This window comes from Anser cygnoides, chromosome 9 (genome assembly GCF_040182565.1).
Source record: "Anser cygnoides isolate HZ-2024a breed goose chromosome 9, Taihu_goose_T2T_genome, whole genome shotgun sequence".
NCBI classification, from domain to species: Eukaryota; Metazoa; Chordata; class Aves; order Anseriformes; family Anatidae; genus Anser; species Anser cygnoides.
The window spans coordinates 1,256,462-1,279,667 of record NC_089881.1 but is presented as its reverse complement, the minus strand read 5'-3'; the positions used below and the strand labels follow the sequence as shown (position 1 = coordinate 1,279,667).

The window sequence follows — 23,206 nt, the reverse complement described above, 5'->3', positions numbered from 1 at the left end:
ACACCTACAAGGATTGCATTTGAAGCCTATGAAAATTTCACCCAGTTGCAAACTCAGCAACAGTCCTGCTAACATTCCCTCTCTGTTCACTGTTTTCCTCCTATTGGACTCAGCTTTCCACTGATCTTGAACATCTGAGTCTAGCCAGACTAGAGGAACTCCAAATACTTTACTATACAAGTAGTATAATGAAAATTTATTCAATCTTTTGTTGCTTTTGAGAGGCTCTCTCTGGGAAGGTCTCAGGACTGAGATCCAGTTTCTGATCAAAATCTACCTCACGCTTGATGAACAAGCTCTTAAGAATATTTCCTATAAGACTTAAAAACGCGTACAAAAAAAAAATACAGAAAAAAGAAAGGGTTGATGTAATTGCCTGTGTATTTGTTCTCATTCCAAATATTGTTAACATAGCTTTATTGATTTTAGTGACAGTTAGTGACCCTTACTCTTTAAGGAAATGATTAAAAAAAAAAGTGAGCCAGAAAATTTTCTTTGAATACATCTTAGATAATACAGCTTTTTAAATTAGTAATCAGAATTCTGCTGAGGATTATATGTCTCTATTAAAATGTACAGAAAATTTATATTGTTTTTTAGCACCTCTAATAAAGGAAGTATGATCCCTTATGTTTCCAGTATTAGCTTAAATTTATGATTAAACATTGAAATACTGAGTTTTCTTCAGAGTTAAAATGACTTGTGCTAATGTTCAAAACTCACTGAAGTAGAAAAAATATTTCAATTAGTGGATAAAGAAATTTCAGCAAGACTAATGGTAAGCAAGTACTATAGATTTGCTACAAGCTTATAATTGCCCACACTGACCCAGTGTCTCCACACCTCATGTTACCAGCTGTCCCACTTCATCTTAAACTCTTCCTGTCAGCAAGTGAAAGAGAATACACTTGCATGTTAATTATTTTTCATCTCATCACAAAATTTTTTTTTTGTATAGTATCACATAAATTAAAGAAGAAAAAAAATAATCCTAATAGGAGAATTCTAAAACATGACATGCCTGTTGTAAGGTGTTTTCCATGTAAGATGCAACTATGACAATGAGGCTTGTAATTAAAATTCCCTGAGTTGGAATAAAATTTCGTTTCATGAGTGATGTTTATGCAATGGCAATATATGCAGAACACACTTTTGTTCTGTTAGATATATATATATATTATAATATAATATATATTAGTTACACAGAGCAGAGGAAATTTGTAGTGAACTCTACTGCCTCGCTATGGTAACAGGTAGATCTATTCTGTCACTTCAGTGATGAGTTGGAAATTAGCCACAGGACTGCTGCACCATCCTCAGCTCTTGGAGGCTGCACTATATTCCTTTGTGCCTTCCAGCACTTGCCATCACTACCATTTTATTTCAAAATAAACAATGCCACCCAGAAATGTAGCAGACCCAAACTGGCCTCTCTTACTGGCCAGAGTAAGTACCAGTTCCTGGGGAAGGAGCATCAGGTGGGAGCCTTTGGTGGAGAGATGGGAAAGCCTTGGTCATCTCTGGGATGAGGAATTTACAGAGAATCCGCAAACCAGTAGTCTCTCTTTCTGGGTAGATTCACCTTCCAGACAGAAGATCAGATCATTAAATCAACTTTCAGAGAGGATCGCGGCTCATGGAAAGCTGATCCTCATGCCTTAATGAAGAGATGAGAGACCTTAGCCTGAAGGAGGAAGAAGTGCAGCCTAGACGATCCTGTGCCCACTGCAGTGCCCAAGACCTCTGCCCAGGCAACAAAGGCAGAACATGTAGAAAACAGCACACTTTTGTCTCCTTTTCCTAGCTACTCCACTAGCAAAGCTGATGCAGATAAGTTTTATATCTATAATGGATAAGAATACAGCTGTCTATAGCACAGGTTTGTGTCTCTCTGACGGTCAGTTAATTCAGCTGTACTGCATGCTGTTGAATTTGCCCAAAGTAGTTATGCTCATGAAAAGTGGATGAAGTTTATAGAATGGTGCATCTCCTGATTCATACATCTGAGATCAGTTATGCTATACAAATTGGAAAAGTGAGATAATTGCTTTATATCTATGAAAAATAGATTGTTTTTATTCACTAACATGCAAACAAAATACTGCTGGAATAAAAAAGATGAAAATACAAGACAATCTATTGCTAGTTAAATTCAATATATTGAATAATGATGGGGAAAAAAAAAAGCTCTAGCTTTTCTAATAAACCAAGAGCAGTTGAAATAAACACATACATTTCTGATGGTCTGAATAGTGAATAAGATGGAACAGAAATCTTAGAGAACATGTTTTCTTATAGAAAACTATGCTATTCACCATCAACAACAATTAATTCAGATGAGTCAAAGAAGTTTTCATTATATGAATTGACAACTGACTTTTTTTTTTCAGCACCTTTATAATAATTCCATGTAAATTACAGGTACTAAATATAAAACATCACAAGGAACAGTCATGGTACTATATACTGTAATTCCAATAGATTTCTAAATAGAGAAATAAGGGATAATCTTTATTTTCTGGATTCCAATGTACTAAGATCATAATGTTATAAAGGTTTTGCAACTATTGCCTAAGATAAAATTCTGAATTCTAAACTGCTTGCATTTTAACTTCAGAATTCACCTCATTCGTTGAAATGTTACCTCAATGTCTATTTAGGTTTTGCCTTGAGCAAAGAATTATTGGGCTTTTTGTTTTATTTTATTTTTCATTTTTACATTTAAAAGCTGTCTGCTGCTAAAATGAAGCTATTTAATCCCTTGTCATCACATGGCCATAAAAATTGCAGGCAGACAGAAGTTAGCAATGGCTGCTTCACAGGCCCCACAGCAATGCATGGTAACAGATTTTCAAAGCATTTCAAAGAGTCCAGTTTCCATCTGTGTTTGGTGAAGGGTGCAAAAACCTTGGGGCCATCTGAAAACTCTGCTTCATCTCTAACACTTGGAATAACAAAGGTGTTATTTTTCAAAGCCACATTCTCCCCTCCTGGGGTGGCTCTGCGGATATAGTTCAGGGAAGGTGGGAAACCTCAGAGTAGATATTCTCCTTCTAGATTTTGCCTCCTTCAGGGAGTTCTTTTGAGGATGTCACAATGGTGGCCTATATAACATGGGTTACTGCCAGCAGAGGCCAACAGTTAACGAACCTTATAGGCAAATTCTTTCTTCTGATTTCAGTACAAAAATCTGCAGAAAAACAGCATCTATGTTCCCCCCACACACCCTCTTCTTCAAGCCCAGTAGTGTTATTTGATCAAAAGAAAGTAGAGGGTGCTCTACACCCGTTGTACAACCCAGAACTGTGCAACGTAACGCAGGTATCTTTTACATCCAGCTAAACCAGCTTCACTAAACAAAACAATATGAAAGCATTAACAAGGAGGATGATTAGTTTGCTTTCTTCTTGATAAGTAGCCAGTTGCTAATCTGCACCTTATTGTCATACACAGGACAAGTGTTCCTCTGATGTTTATTTTAACTTTGCAGCTGCATAAAGTCAAAAAAAAAAAAAAAAAAAAAACACTAACTTGATAATTATTTGCTAGGCATTTCCTGTAATATTACTTTATGAATCATCTACTATTGCACTTCTTGTCACCTGGTGTCACACAAACACATACAAAACCAGAAATATAGAGGACAAATTGACCAGAAAACATTGATATACATGGAAAGAACATAAACCGTGAGAAATTCCTTAAAACTAAACAGTTCTGGGCAATAAAGACTTCTGAAGTAAAAAATTCCAACTCTAGGCATAACAGAACATGAAAGATATTCTTAAAAAACATTTTTGTTTGCCCAGATGCTGCAATGTATGTATAATATCTTTGTTTACACTGAAGTCTAGGTGTTCACTTGGGGTCATACCAAAGTTTCATAAGTTCATTTTGGTATATGCACATCAATTTTAATGAGCTTTGATTCAGTTGACTTCTAACCTAGCCAGCGTGGTTGCGGTCAGTATAATTTCATGAGTTTGAAAGGAGTGCATATCTGTTCAGTTTAGTATTTCTTTTAAAGTCTGAGATACCTCTATATGGAGGAGTGGGTGAATGGTTTTGACTTCTTTGGTGTTCTTGTATGCATGTCTTTAAACAGTGTCCTCAGGGGAAATTGCTTGATTTATAAAGATGTGTTTTCCCCTAGGTAGGTTACTTAGTGATATCTGCTCCAGCAAGACTTCAAGACAGTTTTGAACTTAGCCTTCTTGACTATTTCATTTTCTAGAATTGGATCCATCTTTAATATGCTCTTCCAAACATCCCTTGAGACTTCTCCTTCCTTCTCTTTAAGACAACATGATTATTTTCTAGCACCAACTATCTTCCATTAGCGTTATGCAAATCATTTCAGTGGTAATAAACCAACACAAAATCAGCATGAAAGAGATCTGTTCCAAGGTCCCTGCCTCTTTTGCAGTGCTGAAATTGGTGGGTGGGAGTGCAGATGATAGTTTGTTTTGGGGAGGAGGTGTAATGCACCATCTGTTCCCAGTAGTGGTAGTAATCAAAGCAGAAGAGAGCATAAGTACTCTATCCTTATACCACCTTTCCAAGAGCCCATGGCTTATTTTCTAGATTTGAATGAAATTGCATGCCTACCATTGCCTACAGGCACCACTGTTTGTCCACAGACATTTCTCTGTTTCTTGTGGGGCTCCAGGCATCCTTGGCTTTTTTGTTGAAAGCCTCTCTCTTGGGGGCAATCTCTACCTTGACTTGCATCATGTTGCTACCCCTCTGACATCATTGCAGATGAAAGTCAGGACAGAAATTGGCCTTCAAATAATACATTTTAGCATAAAATTTAAGATTAAATATTAACTCTTCATAGTTTTATCATTAACTCTACTATTTAGCTAATGCTTGGATCACAGAGTTGGAACAATACAGTACCAAAACAAAAACTAGATTGTTTCTTTTTGGCATGTGCTTTTCTGTCTGTATATTAATTATCCTATTGTTCTGAGCAATGTAATATAATTCAGCAAGCACTGGATTACAGTAATTCTGATTTCTGAATAAAGATAGTTGTTTCTGGCAGAAGACTTTCCAAGGCACTGGAAGATTTTAGAAAACACAAACGACACCAAAATTTGGCTTAATAGAAAATAGGGCTAGTCTCTGTGCTTTTGCATAAACTTTTTCAGGACTTGTTCAGTGTCCTTGCACATACTATTCAATATATAGGAATTGCCAGGGAACGGGGAGCAGTGACATTTTTGGTGGGAAGGGGAGTACTTTGAAGTCATGCATTGTTCTCTCTCTTCTAGTTCTTATACACTTCCCATCACCATGGTAACTGACTGCTGCACTGAAAGAGGAAACCTGCCTGGAATTTGTTTTTGAGTCATGCATGTACTGTTACAACAGTGGTTTCTGACTAAATTATTAATTTCATGTCATCATCTAGCTTAGAAAAGGTATGCAAAATTGCAGCAGCTGAGTAGCTAACCCCTGACAAAAATGTCTTTAGTGCACACAGGTTGAAAGCAAATCACTATTTTAAACTGAAGGGATTAAGTATCGCAGTAAAATATGCTATTAATCTAAGGTAACTTTACACAGATTCTTATATCTTGTACTATGAGCAATAGCAAGACCACTTCTGAAAGTTGCCATTTAAAGTTTAGGCATGCAGCTCATTGGAAAATATTGCTTATACAATTATTGCTTACTATGCAAACAGACTGTTCAAATATACTTACGCTCTAGATATGCTATATATTTGGAAATCAATAGTTAAATCATATATAGAGGCCAAGTAAAAAAAAAAAAAAAACACAAACACAGCACTACCTAGTGGGTACAGAAAGTCTAAAGTGACCAAGAGCTGTTCTTTTCAAAAGGGAAAGATGAGGAATATCAAATTATCAGGGCTATGTTGGCAAGAGAATGCTTAACACATCACAGTACTAATCCCTGACCAGTGGCACTGCAGGGGCTTGGACCAATGTGTTTTTAAACTCATCTACAGAAGGTGCTACATCTAAAATCCAGCTCAGGCAGTCTAAAATTTGGTTTCCTGCTGTCAGTACTACTGTGCCTCAGGTAACATGGAAAACCATGTCCAACATTGACCAAATCCAGACTGGCACAGATAAAACCTGCCTCTTCCTGCAAATTTTAGAAAATCCTTGTGCAGGGAGATGTCCCTTGTGTGTTTTAATGCTCCAGCTACTCTAACATTTAAAATGAGTTAATAGAAAAAAAGTAATGGTTTATGCCTCCCTTCACACTCTGTGTTGTTAGGTATCATCATAAAAGTATGAAAACTATTCTGTTAATGTAAGGTGTGCCATTTACTAGGCAAAGAATTTTCTTTATGTTGCAGTAGCTGTACATATGACAGTAAATCGTCTCCACACATTAAGCCCCTAGACATTTCCAAAAAAAATAATAATCCACTTCAAATTCGTTTTTATGCCTCTTACCAAGGGATGTGAAAGTTATGAAGTGGTCTTTTATGCATTGGCTTTAGCACAATCCAACCCTATGCATATGCAAGTAATATATATTCAAGAAAAAAGTAGCACCCATATGTTGTATTGAGCCATTATCATATAGGCACACAAACAAAATAGACATTAAAAAGCAGACTGTATATGCATAAATTGAATGGGAAATCAGGCCTGCCCCTTTTACACAAAAACATTTGTTCTTTCTTAAGAAAACAAGAGTTATATACATGTTAGCTTAATTCAGATGTCTACCCAGCGACTGACCTGGGGCTGGAGTGTACACAGGCAAAATTTCACCCAAGGTTTCATCAAAATCAGCTGATGTTTTTCAGGTCCATTGACACTACTGTGGCTGTAGCTCACATAGGGATAAGGTAGTTTTTACCTATGCAGTTCTGAAAGTACCAGGATGGTAACTGCTAATATGAAACCCAGTCTGAGACACCAAATACCAAAACTGTTGATCTATATCGAGCCTAATACCAAAGATATTTGGCTAGTGGCAATCAGGAGTTGATCCAATATTACTTTAGTCATGTATATATGAACACTTCAGCATAGACATGATTTTAACTATGTTACCAGCATTAGATAAAAGCAAGAATGTCAAGACAGCTCTACTGAATCTGCCCTTTTTTTTTTTTTTTTTTTTAAGATCCCCTATATTTAAAACTCTTCCTGTTCTTGTCTGCAAACCCAATTCCCATTGATTAGGAAGCAACAAATTGATCATTTTTAATTAGAAAAATTGCTACTCATTAATAAATACTTACATACTCCCTTGAAGGATATAAAGTGCTACCAAAAAAACAAACAAACAAAAATAGACTACTATTCACATTTCCTCTTTAGTTCATTTCCTCACAACATCCACTATACAAATCAGGACAACTGAGCAGAGTAATTTGACCTTAGTAACTAAAGAGGAATAAAATTCAAACCCATTTAAAGAGAGACTATGACTTGCAGGTCCCTTTATTTTATTCACTAAAAAATACACCATCACAAGTGGATCATCTATAATCAAACAAATTACAAGAAACATCTTTTCCCAACTTTTGACCTGAACTGTATCTTTTAAAAACTACATAGTTTGAGAAGAAAAGAGATAAAAAAAGAGCAAAAATAAAAGTACCACTTTTATTAAGTGCTTCTTTATAAGCAGAGGGAAAAGGCTCTGCAAGTGTTGATGTAAAATCAGAACACCATGACGTAGAGGCAGAGCTCAGCTTCTGCAAGCTATGCCCGCAGTCTGCACCTGTCCAGGGCCAAGTAACCACATTATCACCAGGCTGCACCAAACTCAATAATTGCTGTTTTTAAGTTGGCATGCTTCAGCATTATGCCATACCAGCATGACAAGATGTCCTCAAGCTGGAACAGATCTGCATCCAGTTCAGGAAACAAACAAAAAAATCGTGCCCTTCTGCACTTACATACGTGCCCATTTGTTGTGGTTTAACCCGGCTGGCAGCTAAACACCACACAGCCGTTCGCTCACCCTCCCCCCTCCCTCTCTTGGATGGGGGAGAGAAACGGGAAAGTGAAGCCGGTGAGTTGAGGTAAAGACAGTTTATTAAGACAGGAATATAATAATAACAATAATAATAATAATAGTGATAATGATAATAGTATTAATAATAATAATGTGTAAGAAAACAAGTGATGCACAATGCAATTGCTCACCACTTGCTGACCGATGCCCAGCCTATCCCCGAGCAGCCGGCCCCCCACCCCGGCCAGCCACCCCTATATATTGTTTAGCATGACGTCAGATGGTATGGAATACCCCTTTGGCCAGTTTGGGTCAGCTGTCCTGGGTCTGTCCCCTCCCAGCTCCTGCTGCACCCCCAGCCTGCTCGCTGGCAGGACAGAGCGAGAAGCCGAAAAGTCCTTGGCCTGGTGTAAACACTGCTCTGCGACAATCACAACATCAGCATGTTATCAGCGCTCTTCTCATCCTAATCCAAAACATAGCACCCCACCAGCTACTAGGAGGAAAATTAACTCTGTCCTAACTGGAACCAGGACACCGTTGTACAGAGTTGCCCTTAAATCAAGATACATTATCCAACTTTTAAGAGATACTACCATTCTTCATTATCAGTGAAGAGGTACTAATGTTAATAAAGCTCATGCAGATGTTCAGGGTTTAAAATTCATCCTCTGGAGGTTGGTTGTGACTACTGTAACACCCTCTGATGCACTGTGTTCAATGCACGGAAAGTCATTCATGTGACCCAATTTATGCAGACTGGATTAAAGTGCATAACGTTTCTACCTATTATTAGGTTTCTTTTCTGCATAGATCTAGACTACATCATTCAATAAAGCACAATCCATTTAAAACAGACTACTTATAAGCACATATTGCTTATCTATATAAATCAGGCTCTAGGTAAAGCTACAAGCACTCAGACCTAGAGATTAAAATGGCCAGACTCTACTTAAATTTCAATCCTAAAACATTTTTAACATATGTTTTCAAGCATTTTCTCCATTCTTTTTGCATCCACGCAGTATGGGGTAAGCACACAGAGGAGGTGAGGATGACATCCCCAGCCCCAGCCAAGAAGTAGCTAAGTACCTAGTACCCTGTGCAGTACCTCAGCAGTCACTAAACTGCAGGACTTTCCAGGAGCTCAGCTGTGCCACAGCTCACCCCAACCCCAAGAGCCTCGTACAGCCCTGTGCACAGGCAGGCACACTGAACAGAAGCAGTGCAGAAGCTATAGGTGACCACAGAAGAGAAACAGACCTTCACCATTCCTTATCCAAAACTGCCTGCAGATTTAAAACCCTTCTTTTTCACAGCAGATTTTCCCTTTGATAGATACAGGAAATTCATGTTTCTCCATCCTTTTGTACTTGAACTTCATCACAATTGAGCTTTTAGGGGCTGGCCTTCACATGTGTCTTTTGCTCACCTGACTTCTTCCTCAGCCACAGTTACGTACCTCCTTCTTTATTTGGGGCATAATTCTGACACTTCTGTCATTCACATGGGAGCTATTCTCCTCTTGCTTTCATTACACCACTGAAAGTTGACTTGTACAAAACAGAGCTACCTTTCCTGTCTTGTATGATATTAGTATCCTCTGCAAATGTAGTTACTGGTTGTTGTTACTGCTCTGACTTAGTGCTCTGTGCACTTAGTCACATGGTCTAAACTTTTGGGCAGACCTCTGCAGTGCCAGGAGTTGGACTTGATGATCCTTATGGGTCCCTTCCAACTCAGAATATTCTATGATTCTATGACAACTAAACCATCAGTGTGTCATCAGCACTACTCTCATCCTAAATCCAAAACACAGCACCATGCCAGCTACCTGGATGAAAATTAACAGTACCCCAACTGAAACCAGGGCATTATTGTAGTCCTTCAAAAACTTAGATTTTCCTGGAAGCCATCACTAAGAGATTAACATACAGAGGTGAGAGTTATTTACACCTAACTACAATGAATTTATATCTGGTTGTTGCTCACCTAGGCAGACATGTGAGAACAATCCTTACAAAAAAGATACATACACTTGTATTAAACAGGTACATTTGCCTTAATATGGGAAATTAATTTATATCTCTTTGCAGTTATAGCATTGCAGTCTAAAGGGGAGCCTGCATTCGGCTGCTAGATATTCCCATCCCACTCAAATGAACTCAAAAATCTGTTTTCTGTCCATGCTATGAAAAGATCAGCTAAAGTAGATTTAACTGATTAGCAAAGCACCCCATCTGGTAGGAGGACTCCATGCATGTCCTTCATGCACCAACATCTGATGCTCCTAATCAGGAGCCTTACAATCCAAATTCAGCAGCTCTGTCAGTAGGTTGGAGAGGAGTTCACTTTCTGACCAACAGCATCAACAATACAGAGCTCATCACAGCTTGAACATTTTTGCGCTTGCATTAGCCAGCTGTAAGCAGATTGTTGAAGCAATCCTTCTATTGGTCCAGGGAGAGGGAGGGACACAACACAGATTTGACCATTTTGCATTTATCGAGAGGGGTGAAAGGGAACACCACAGACCTTCATTTAACGCATCAGGAGATGCCCCCTCATGTCAGACAATACTCAAGTGGATGTATCCATGGTCTCTTACAAGATGCCTAATTCCACTAATAATAATCCCCTATAATAGGCTCATGTCTTGAGCAAGAGCCACTAATCTGACTCCTCCTGCCCTTATTCTAACCAGCAGTCAGGGAATCTTCATCCCTCCATCTCTGAGCTACAGACTGCGTCAACAGGAATTAAGCAGACACCTGTGATACCACCTGCTGCAATCTCTAATTCTGTGTCACATAACCACTTGGGTCATTTTATAGTTCATTTAGTGCCACAGGAGGAGTTGGGAGGGAAACCATTGCTACTTCCTACCATCTGCAAGGTATGAAGGTACCCTTACAGCTCATGGGATTACCAGTCAGGTCAGGAAGATTTTTTTTTTCTTGGTCTGTGTATCTTCCTACTCACCTTTGGTTCTACGTTATAGTAAACTATATGTGCTGTATCAATTGTTGATATACTCAAGAGCCAAAGTGATATACTTTAGCCCTCTGAGTATAAACATTACCAATTTTGTTTTGAAACTGCAACAGTTAAAGACATTGGGAACCACGTGTGAAAAAGAAAATTCCTGGGTCACGGCCCAGCATGAAAGAGCTCTACCTGATTAGATTATATGAGAGGCAGCCTTCTGCTCCAACAGAAGAGCAGTTCACTAATCCTTATCTTTATTCTTGCCCCTTCCCTCCCCCCACAGGAAAAAAATAACAAAAGGCCCTTAAAACATTTTAATAACCTTTCTTCTTTTCTAGTTCTCTTCCGCAAGAGGTAGAGGAGACAATTTTATGTAGAAAGTCACTCTTCTTGCATACTTCCTTCAAGTTGCCCCAAGGCAATATATAACTGGAAAGTTCTGTTCACGATACAGAGTAGCGTGGAAAATTCTGACTCTTCAAACCTGTCCTGTGATTTGCAGGGACACACCATGCAAGCTGGTTTTTCCATATGCAGCGATGTTAAACTGTTCATGATTTAAGATGTTACAAGTTACTTCTCAAGAGAGGAATGGAAAGAGTGCATGATAGTTCAACATCCCATAGCAGAACATGTGCAATTAAAAAAAATGCTTTCATGCAGTCACTGGTAACTCGAGGTTAAAGAGACCAAGTGTCAGACAAACCACTGGAGAAGAACTGTTTCAAATATATTTATATCATAAGACAAAATATGCAGGAAAATATGGACATTATCAAATCCTATTGATTTAAGTGAGGACTTGCATTTCACATGACCAAGGTAGGGGTGGGTTGTTTTGGTGGTGTTTTTTTGTTGTTGAAACAAAAACGGAAGAAAAAAGAAAAGGAAAAGAAAAATGAAGGAGGGCGAGAGGGCTGGCCACCATAAGGAAACATGATTCTGGAAAACTGATAAATAATATTTCAAGTAACTTGCTCTGTAATGCTTCTCTCTAGAAACGTGAGCCAGACATATTTGAAGTCATAAGAAGTTCAATGTACAGAACCGATTTAAAACAAACTGAAAAAGCAGGAATACAGTGCAGCCTTTGTTGAAGTGTAGCTGAAATCCATTTTTTCCTCATAATGATATATTAAGCACCAAACTGGTGGGCAGCTTGGGGGACTTGGTTAAAGATAATGTTTACTGCACTGTGACATTTACCTTAATTGCAGTAGATTGTCATTTCTTATACATGAAATTAATACCAGAACTTGCTCCCATGGGTGCTTATGTGTAGCGTTTTTTTTTGTTTTTTTTTTTTCTTCAGGGCACATCATACAAGTGTGGAAAAAAAGAGTATTGTAATACACAAGGATAGATAGGGAAACAAAAACCGAGATAGGTACATGTACCAATGGCAGCATCTGTATTAGCCAGCCTAAACTGTAGGCCAGGAAATATTATGTTGCTATTCATAGCTATTAAGAGATTACATGGGCTAACAAGTGACTCAATTTGAAATACCACATCTTTGTGTGAGCTAAGACATTCTCACAGCAACATGAAAAGAGAACAGAAATACAAAGAAAAAATGGAGATTGGAAACACCTCTTACTGAATCTGAGATATGAGTGGTTCATAAAGAGCCACTCACAGCAGATGCTCAGCTCTGAGATCTCACAGAGTTCTGTGCTGGTACCATGAGTGTGGAAGAAAGCTCAGAATTGACTTTAATTAGGGCAATTCCAAATGCTTTAATTTATTTGACTTGAGTCACTAAGTTTTATGTCAGATTGTGTCCCTGAAGGAAGTTAAATACTCTTTTGAGTGCACCTTCCACCTCTAAAATAAGAATCAACTTGGAAAATTGTTTTGTTTTAAAAAAGCAAAATTTTCTATTTTTAAATGTAATACACACCTACAGATAACTTGGATGAGCACAAATCAAAGATAACAGTGGTAAAAAGTTGTTTTATTGGCATCATACTGTTTACATTCTTAATTTCTATGGTTTGTATCCCCAACAAGAACATTTTAAGCCTGGTTCTTTTGTAGACTCACAAATGTGCTTTACAGAAGTACAGACAATCCTACTGAAATAAATGGGAAAGAACAGCAGGTAAAATTAAGAATGAGTTTTCACAGAGTGAAGATTCTATTCTCTTAATACATTCCAATTCTGAATCGTTTTGTATAGAATAAATATTAATTTTTACATAATTACCCAAAGATTACAGAAGTTAAAACTTTTTAGCAAAGCTTAAACCTTAGACCCCTTTCAAACAATCCACCTATTTCTTAGTGCTCTCCTTAGTATCAGATTTGCCATGTACTCTGAAAAAGAAGAATTAAAAGTTAAGATAAAGCTCTACTTTTACAGTTAACACCATAACTGAATCACTTATATAAACTCTGTGGATGCAGATTTTGACATTATTACTGTTTTGTGTGTAGACAGCTCCTACTTGGTTCCTTTCCAAGCAGACAAAGCCTTGGTTGTTACTGCTGTGGGGACTTCAATCTTAATCTGCATCCATTTCTACTCTGAGCAAGTTCTGTCATCTCAGCCTTCATCTCTTCAGGGAAGGCTTGCATCACTTTCCATGTTTTTGTTAAAGAAATGGAGTAATACACTGAAAGACATACAGCAAGCATAAGAGATGATTTTGTCTGTTATGGTAGTGCTAAGCTGCATGCCAGCTTCATTGATTCAGCTTAGTGACTTTCATATGAATAGAAGTGATCTGAAAAAAACAAAAACATTACTCAGGAATATTAAACAGTGCTCTTATAAGCATGCCTTGTTACTTGTTTTAAGATTACTGAATCTGTTCGCACAGTCAGTCTGAGATGGATAAGCTATAAATTCCTAACAGAAAAGCTTATTTTCACTTTACAAGTCTGGGAATGTTGATGTTCAAGGGCAGCTAAGTTTTTCCATCCCAGTTTGTCCCATCTTTTATCTTCAGCAAGTTCTGTTGCTACGGGGAACACCAAGGCTTTGAAACATCATTTTTACTCTGTACAATGTGCTTCTTAATGGTTTTATTCCATTTTGCTTATCGAACTCATAAGCCAACTATCGATCCTACTGAGATCTTGTGAGTAAAGATTAAAGCATTCCAACATGCTTGTCTACAGGTGTGCCATGTTGAATTATGATCTTCGCATAATTCATAGAATGAAAAAGTTGCACCAAGAAACCAACTGTTAATCAGTGTATAGGCACAGGAGATCAGTCTTTGATTCGTATATTCACAAATCCTGTTTACTTGGCCACATTAGAGAGCAGACGGGTGTTCTGGAATGGATTCTTAGAAATGATGGATGTAATTGTCAAAACTGCCAAGGTCAATGTATAATGTTCAAAAAAGAACCAACTCATTTCAAGCACCTTCCATTTATCATTCATGCAATTTGACCCCCAGTTCTCTTTGTAATAACATAGTATGAGGGAACAACTGCTGTGTTCATTCCTATATACTCCTGTGGACTTTTAAATATCATGCAGGTCACAGCCTTTCCAAAAGACTGAGGACATTTGTATATAACCTTTTTTCCTAGCTAAAGTATGTCAAAGCTATTAGATGAAGCCTGACTTTAATAAGAGTAAGATAATTCCCATAGAATTGTTATGCTGCAGTACTATATACATTTGAAAGGAACTTGTTGCAGAATTTATTTTTTTTTCATTTAAGTGCAAATTGATAAGTTTTGGAAAACATACCTAAATAATTTGCTTTTCAGGTCTGGGATGTTCCTGCCGTTGATGATATATCTTAGTTGCTTAACATCATGCTGTGGAATATAAGCCAACCCTAAATAATGGGTGTTAGGGAAAAACTGTCCTGTGCGCAGTTTAGTCCAGAAGTCAGCCATTTCTTCTAAATACCAGCCTTGCTCATAGTCAGGATACTGAATCAAGGGGAATGGCCTGGGAGTTTGCCTTGGTATGTAGGTCTAATTATCTGGAAGTAATTCATAGTGTTCTAACTTTCAGATTTAAAGATAGAAGCTAAAATTCCTAAAAATTTACAATTAAATCTGGCATTCTAGAAGCTCATAATCACCAGTTTTTGGTATTGTTTTTCATAATGGTGGATAAAGGGTGTTTCTGGCATTTTTGGGTTATCACTGCATGCACTTTTGTTACTTGACTTTGTAACTTTTACGACTCTAATACACAGCCATACAAACTAGTAGAGTAAGCTTGAATATAGACATTCAGCAGGTCAATTTCTCTCTGATTAGAAATCAGGACTTTGATTCACCATTGCAGACGGTTCAAATTTCTTTTTGAAATGAAATAAAAAATAGACATAACTTATGTAACAACTTTTTTTTTCTTTTCTGGAGCATAGGAAAATAAACAGTCTGCTTGTCAAAGAAACAACACACTTTAGTTCATATTCTATTGAACAATTAAGAACCAAGAGAAGTCTGAGAGTAATAAAACCCAGCAGGTATAACTGAACACTGTGAATAGTTGGCACCAAATAGCTTACTGAAGGTAGTGGAGAGGCCTGTGACCATCAGGCACAGGAATAACTTCAAACACATTCTTTAATCCTTCCACCTCCAATAAGAAAGTCTGGATGATGAAATGGCATTCTGCACTAAGGTCTGTACTCAGGAAAGCATCTCTCAAACAGAAGTTTAAAGAAACAATACTTACTAAGTTTTCTTTCATTCTTACACCATTATCTTTTATTGAAAAGGTAACAACCAGCCATGCACATCTGTTGGGATATCATCTCTCCCAAATAAATGAGTTCATTTGTCCTCAAGCACATGACATTGTAATAGAGTGGGTAGGAGGTTTGCATAATTGCTTCATTTCTCATATAACATTGAAATAAGGCAGTTAGTTGTGGGTGAAGAAACTGTGACATCAGCCTGAATGACAACAGAAAGATGCATAGGGAAGCAAACATCTGACATACCAAAAGATTGTATTAAGATTGTCTAAATTTTTGCACCTTACCATTGAAGCGTGTTCTCAATAACAGAGCTTTCTACTCAAGAGGCACTTGCTCCAAAAACACTCTTAAAAATAGAATAAAATATGAGATATAAAGCAGACAGCCTCCAGAAAAATGGTGATAACTTCAGCTTACATGATCAAGAAGTCTTTGCAGAGGTGAAAGGAGTAAAAGCTGCTGTTCACAAGGAACTTCAAAAATATGGCAGGGAAGAACAAACAGGGCATAGGAGCTCTACATCCCCTCACAGAATCCACATAGTCACTGAAGGCTATAAATCTGCAAACTATTTGAAAGACAGGCTGCCATGGGATGTCAAAGTGGTCTCCCTGACAGATAGACATTTATCAGACTTAAACATGACTTATATTTAAGCATTTCACCTGCCAGGAACCCAGCTGATGTGCTCCAACACAACTGGACAACTGGGAGAGTTGCTTCAGATCCTCACTCCTGATCTCCACTGAAGTGCTAGCACAGAGCACAGAGATCCCCATGGCTCAGGAGGATGACTTGTGAGCCCAAAGCTTTTTTGGAAGTAAGAGCGCTGCACAGGCACACTGGGACATCTGTCTGGCAGCTCAACTATAGCTTATGGTTTGGAACTGGCTTATATGTCAGGAATACATGTGGTGCTAACTTGAAGAGGTCTGTGCTCAACCAAGCTCATAAGTCCACCCTTTTTGTAGCAAATTAACATGCATTAGGGCAAAACCTTTTGATCATTTCAGAATAAAAGTATGAGAATGTACTTCATTTGTGATCAGTACAAGAGGAGATGAATTAATCTGATTAGCTTTATAATCTTTTGCACCCTATTGCTCTTTCAGCCAACTTGATATTCAGGTGTAAATCCACTGTAGAGACAAAAGCATGCTTTGTAAACAGCAGCAGCTTTTAAGTATAACCCGTGCTGCAGGTAGAGTTTGGGCAATGCTGCTTTTGTACATAAATCTCAGTCAACAAATAAGATATATAACTTTAAAAAGTAGCATAGGAAAGCATACAAATCAGTAATGCTGATGAAACTACAGGTTATACACTTCCAGTGCATCACGACAGACTACTGCAGGCTCTAGCCTCTATATGTGGAATTTATCAGGAAGAACCTGTGGCAGCAACTAATCAGTAACCACAAATATCAGGGACACCCGGAGGCAAGATTGCACCCCTGCAGATATGCTACACAACACTGGATAAAAGGCACACTAATGATGAGGGCTCATGCTTAGGTACTAGATATGATCCACTTACTTGCCTTCAAATTAGATCACGTAAGCTTGGAGTGCAAACCCATGGAGCTATTTCATTAGAGGGGTTATACATGCTTCAGGTGCCAGCCTTACACTACTAGGCAGTAACTGTGTATTACTCTGGCCATCAGTACCCTTCACACACAGGTAGTGGTGTCAAAAGTTATCACTTGCAGAAAAGAACTGTGAAAGATGTGAATACAAGTGTCAAGTTCTCTCTCTAGTGTACAGTGCTCCTCGACTGTACTTGCGTATATTGCTTTACCTCAGAGACAGTATATGCGAACAGAAGCTGCTTTTCCATCTCACCTTCTTTATATCTGCCGAGCTCTCTGCTGAGCTATTACTATTTAGCTTTTATAGAAGCAGGAAGTGTTATTGCTTGATGGTCCTACCTCAACCAAAATAGCACCCACACCTCATAAAAGAACAGGTGAATTAGCAATTAGGATACTAAACAGCAGGCCCTGCCCTGAGATTATCTATTGTACGATACCACTGTGAAACATTGGGCAAGACTCTGCCCAAATCCCTGCATGAGAGACTGAATGGTAGAACTTCTGTACCTGACAGGGTGCTGTGCAGTAAGCCTTAACTCTGAAAAGCTTGGACACTTCCTCCGAGATGAGGGGTTTAACTTCCTACAAATACAAACAGCACAAAACAGTTATTGCAGGGCATTCCTGTAAGATTCCATCCATTCAAAGCATGCAAGACAATGGTTATCTGATGCATGATCTGATCTGCAGTGCAGTGAAGAATTTAATCTATACACTGCTACAAAAAGGTATTGGAGAAGAGTAACTGCAAGAAGTAAGATGACTCTCATTAATGAATTGAGCTTTATGTGCAGAATGTGCACCCTCCCTACAGTATAAATGTACCAAAACAGATGTCTACAACTGCATAGCTATTTAATTGAAGAAGCACAGAAAGGCAAGATCATTTTCTTTATTAGAAGGCTAGCTTCTGTCAGGTGTCAAATTTGTTCCTTCTTGAACTTAAGCCATCCAACCCTTAAAAAGCATAAACAGGATGTTCTAATAATCTGTGGATGTACAATTCCTTCAAGAGTCTCCTACACTCCCAGCTCTCTTGCAGTCATAGCAATTTTTAAAAGGTAGAAATCCCTATTTCATAGCAATCTGGTTATATCACAATAGTACATGCTTTTACAATTTTCTGATGTAAATACAGTTGATAAGTGCTTCTCTTGTACATGCAAGGAATGATTTCATCTTCACTGTTTATCAACCAAGATATGAAAGGAGAAGTGAGTAATTATATTTCTGCTTCCATTTTTTGCTAGCATTGTCAGATAATTCAGGCTGTGTTACTGTAGGCTTCTGCAAAACAAACCAAAGGGACGGTAGTGTCAGAACAGAAAACGGAAGAAGAAAGTCAGCTTTGAAGTCTACCTGTACATCTTCACTGCACTGCCAGCTCTGAGCTCATTTTGAAATCAAAGAATGATCATAAAAAATTCGAAGCAATCAGACGCATTGCTACATGGAGACTTCACATCAACTTTTCTTTTTAGCATGGAAAAGTAAAAACCCTGATGTGTTGAGATGGAGACTACAAGCAAATTAGTTACATCTAGGATATAATTAATGTTTTCAGCATTTCAGTGTAGAAAAACACTTTAAAAACTTCTAAAAATAGAGGATTATTTTCTTGAATGTATAAGTATGAAAGCCTGTCATTTTCATGCAGCAGTGACAATTTTGAAATCTCAGCAGATGTGCTGTTAAAGTTATTAATTTCACCAAGATGATCAAGAATGCTTTGCTCAGCTCTTCTGTCAGCATTAGAACAATAACAAATCAAGTTCTAAATTTAAATACCTGTTGTCCTCAACACTGGAATTTGTTTTACCTTCCATGCTTTGATTCTTATGGTTTTAAATGAGACAGTGGCTACAATTTAAAAGTGTTATAAATGCTTGAGTAAATGAACAGGAGGACAGTGGGCACTCCAGTTATATTTAGCAAGCCACGATATCTCAGGAAGCAGAGCTTTAGCTGCTTGTAACCCTCCTGTGAAAACATCTGGACATTAACACCTGGGAGAGCCAGCTTCAATGGAAAGGAAAATGACTTGAATGGGTTACATCTGACAACATATCATATAGAGGGAGACAGTGAAATAGAAGGCTGTACAAGTGTCAGACATGCTCTGTTCAATACTTGCTTACTGGGACACGGTAGATTTTAAGATTTGGTAATCTGTTATTCAAGACAAATTCACTAATGTTATGTAACCCAATAAAATACTTGGTTAACAGCATCCCATTCAGCGCAAGACAAAAAAAGCTGCTGTCAATATTCCTTTTAATTAACCCAATAGTATTAGCTGCTTATGACTTCATTCCCCTCGGTCCCAGTGGGCAACCTGAAAAGCAATTCTCACTATTACTTAGCTCCCGTGGCGTAATCCACAAGAGGCTGTCAGCTTGCCACTGTTTGTGACCTCTGACCCAATCACTTTCTTCCTTTTAACATTACTACCTTTGCACATTTAATGAACTTTGTACATGGTTAAAAAGATGTCAGCACAGAGAAACGATGGTTCCTGCTGTGAAAAGGCTCCATTGTTTCTATAAGCCTAATTGACCTTTCACATCACAGAAAATGAGGAAAAAAATCAATATAGTTACTTAGTCACCAGTCCAATGCTATCTTTTATAATTAATACGCTAACCACATTGCTTTTGAAACACTGACACCCAAACACCCTTCCATGTACAAAAATGGATTCTCATTAATAACCATTATATTAATCACTGTTGCCCAGAACTGGAACCTGACTGCAAAATCCCCTGGTGGAAATTGCTACAATCGTTCAAACTACAGGAATGAATATTTTTTTTTTGGCATAATTACTGCTGTCTTCTTATTGAAAAATATCCATTAGATTGCAGCTTTTAGTTACGTAAATCAAGTTGATTAATTTTTAATTCTTACCATTTATATGACATTGCACAAGTTAAGATTTTTGATAATTTAAATGATTAGCTGAACAATTATTAAAGCAACTTGCAGTAGTTCAAATATTCATTTAGTTACTAGAAGAGCCATACACCATTAACTTCCAATTAAAATAAAGTTGGGAAATTGTAAATGCTGATACAATAAAAAATATACATATGTTCTTGCCAATAAAGTAGTGTACCACTGTGAAAATATTGCGCTAACTTCAGCTGAAAGCAGGCAGTTCATCTAGTACAAGCTTTCTGCAGCTGCTCCATGAGTGAGGAGGAAGAAATCCTCTTACATGTCGGGAAGCCATTGGGAAGAGGCATACAATAGTGGCACAGCACTTCCGTGCTGTGTCCCCAGTCCTCTGAGATGGGAGCACAAACCAGCTGCCAGGTCCCTGTACTGGCTCAGCTCAAGCCAGCAGTTCAGCCAGCAGCCTATTCCACAGCCTACTCTGGTATTTTGGGACACCCACACAACTTTTCTGCCTGGGTTTGCACATACTTTTGTGTTAAAGCACCCAGAACTGGCCAGTAGGCATCTCCACTCCCATTTGGTGTCCAGGTTGGTGTTCCTCGTCCTGTGTCCTGAACCACATCAGCAGACCACTGAGCCCAGCACATACCACAGCAATCACTATTACATTTCTAGTAGCAGTATCCTCCAAAAAAAAAGTCATCCAGTTTTTATTTAATAGTCCAGTGGTTAGACTAACTCCCTCCTGAGTACAAAGGGATTTCATTTCACATCTTACACTGCTTCCCTTGAATGTCTACATCTGAGCTGTGTACTTGAAGCATTCTGAGTTTGGCCTGAAAACCTTCATCTGATAAACATCACCTAATCAGGAGCTGCTTCACTGAAATCAGAGCTACCAAACAACCAAACAAAAAGCAGAGCTGTCCTGCTAATGCTAAGCAATAAGTCATTTCCAACATTAAGTCCACACCTACACTGTCTTAAACATATGCCAGTAAAATTCAGTTATATTTTTCTGACCAATCTTCTGCCAGCTTGTCAATCAAAATCTTCAAGTGTGCTGTTGTGGTTTAACCCGGCTGGCAGCTAAACACCACACAGCCGTTCGCTCACCCTCCCCCCTCCCTCTCTTGGATGGGGGAGAGAAACGGGAAAGTGAAGCCTGTGAGTTGAGATAAAGACAGTTTATTAAGACAGGAAAATAATAATAATAACAACAACAACAATAATAATAATAGTATTAATAATAACAATATATACGAAACAAGTGATGCACAACGCAATTGCTCACCACCCGCTGACCGATGCCCAGCCTATCCCCGAGCAGCCGGCCCCCCCACCCCGGCCAGCCACCCCTATATATTGTTTAGCATGACGTCAGATGGTATGGAATACCCCTTTGGCCAGTTTGGGTCAGCTGTCCTGGGTCTGTCCCCTCCCAGCTCCTGCTGCACCCCCAGCCTGCTCGCTGGCAGGACAGAGCGAGAAGCTGAAAAGTCCTTGGCTTGGTGTAAGCACTGCTCTGCAACAATTAAAACATCAGCATGTTATCAGCGCTCTTCTCATCCTAATCCAAAACATAGCACCCTACCAGCTACTAGGAGGAAAATTAACTCTGTCCTAACTGAAACCAGGACATATGCATACATTGTTGCTGACATTCTTCCAGTTGCATATGTACCTCTCAACTCTTCCAGTTACAGTGAGGTTTGATTCAAATGTTTTTCCCGAGGAAATAGAAAGAGGACAGCATGTCCTCTTGGTGCAGGTGTTAAATGATCTGGTTCAGGATCCAGAGGCAATATTGCCATACAGAAGACATACTTAAGTCATCCCACATGTCTGCTCAGAGCTTCCTCACACACATCTTCACTGTACTGCACCACATGGGCCTCCTCTGAGAGGCCACATTAAAGAATATATGGAATATAGATATTTCTTAAAGAAAAGCATTGGATTTATTTTGGAAACTACATTCTTGAGATTAAGTAGTTAGCCTCATTGAACCTCATTTGCCGAAAGACAAGATTAAAGATCAAAAAATAGACCTTTTGGGTTTTAGGGTTTTGTTTGTTTACACAAATTGTAACATTGACATTGTCACAGGGAAGACCATCACCTATAAGACTTACAGGAACTCTATAGAGAAGAACTGTATGCTGAGCATAAAATACCTGTATCTGCTTGGTTTTGACCTTTCTTATTTTTTGCCTTTCTAGCTCCCATTGTTAAAACTCAACACAACTTCTTCACTAACCAGGTAAATTACCATACCCCTGAGGTATTAGCAATTCTGTACCCTACCTCCTCTCCTGTCCCTGTGTTCCTTCCCTCCCACTCCCCACCTCCGATGGGAAAATCTAGGCTTCAGATGAGACTGGAACTTAAACACAGCTTGCCCTGAAATATAAGATTTTAGGAAAAAAGTGAAAACTCTAGGAATGAAAGGGGTAAATGTTCAAAATACTCTCTGTGAACTTAAACTACTTGCAGAGGACTTTCATCACAATGATAAAGAGTCCAGGAAAAAACTCTAGAACATTATTAGAAAGAACAATTGCCTTACAGAAATTTCCAGTGTACCATGGAGCCTCCTCACTTAAGGGAGCTTCTAAAATAATGCTGCAATACTTCTGATGAGCAGCAAACAAGTTCCAATACAATCAAATGTTTTCTTATATCACATTATCCAAATTCATTAACATTTGTGCTGTAAAATGCAGTTTTCTCCTAGATTAATTATAACCAGAAGTTGGCATTGATATTAAGCTGATGTGACCGACTGCAGTGGAAAACAATTCTTAAGCTTTCTAATTTTGTTACTACTGATATTTGTGGATTTGGACTGGTCATAAGACCACATACTTTGCAGGCATTTCTATCTACCGAAAATAAAATGGAAATATTGAAACTTAGAACTGGTGATTTCCAACCTATTACCTTATCTTTGTATATACATGGCAGACTGCATCTATACACAATCATATTTTCTTTGCATTCATCCTTCAAGCACTAGAACAAGAGAAATTTTAACACAGCCTCATACTTGCATTCTCACATGGGTACCTTGGTACCT

At 38.3% G+C, this 23,206-nt stretch overlaps 1 protein-coding gene across 1 annotated transcript in view; it reads right to left on the bottom strand.

Moving 5' to 3' along the window:
• The window catches only part of PLSCR5 (phospholipid scramblase family member 5), a 64,521-nt gene extending 41,852 nt beyond the window's left edge, over positions 1-22,669 (bottom strand). Inside the window, exon 1 of the mRNA XM_067002398.1 lies at positions 21,422-22,669. The gene's annotated coding sequence lies outside the window, so the exon portion shown is untranslated. The remainder of the gene's footprint in view (positions 1-21,421) is intronic.
• Between the last annotated feature and the right edge of the window lie 537 nt (positions 22,670-23,206).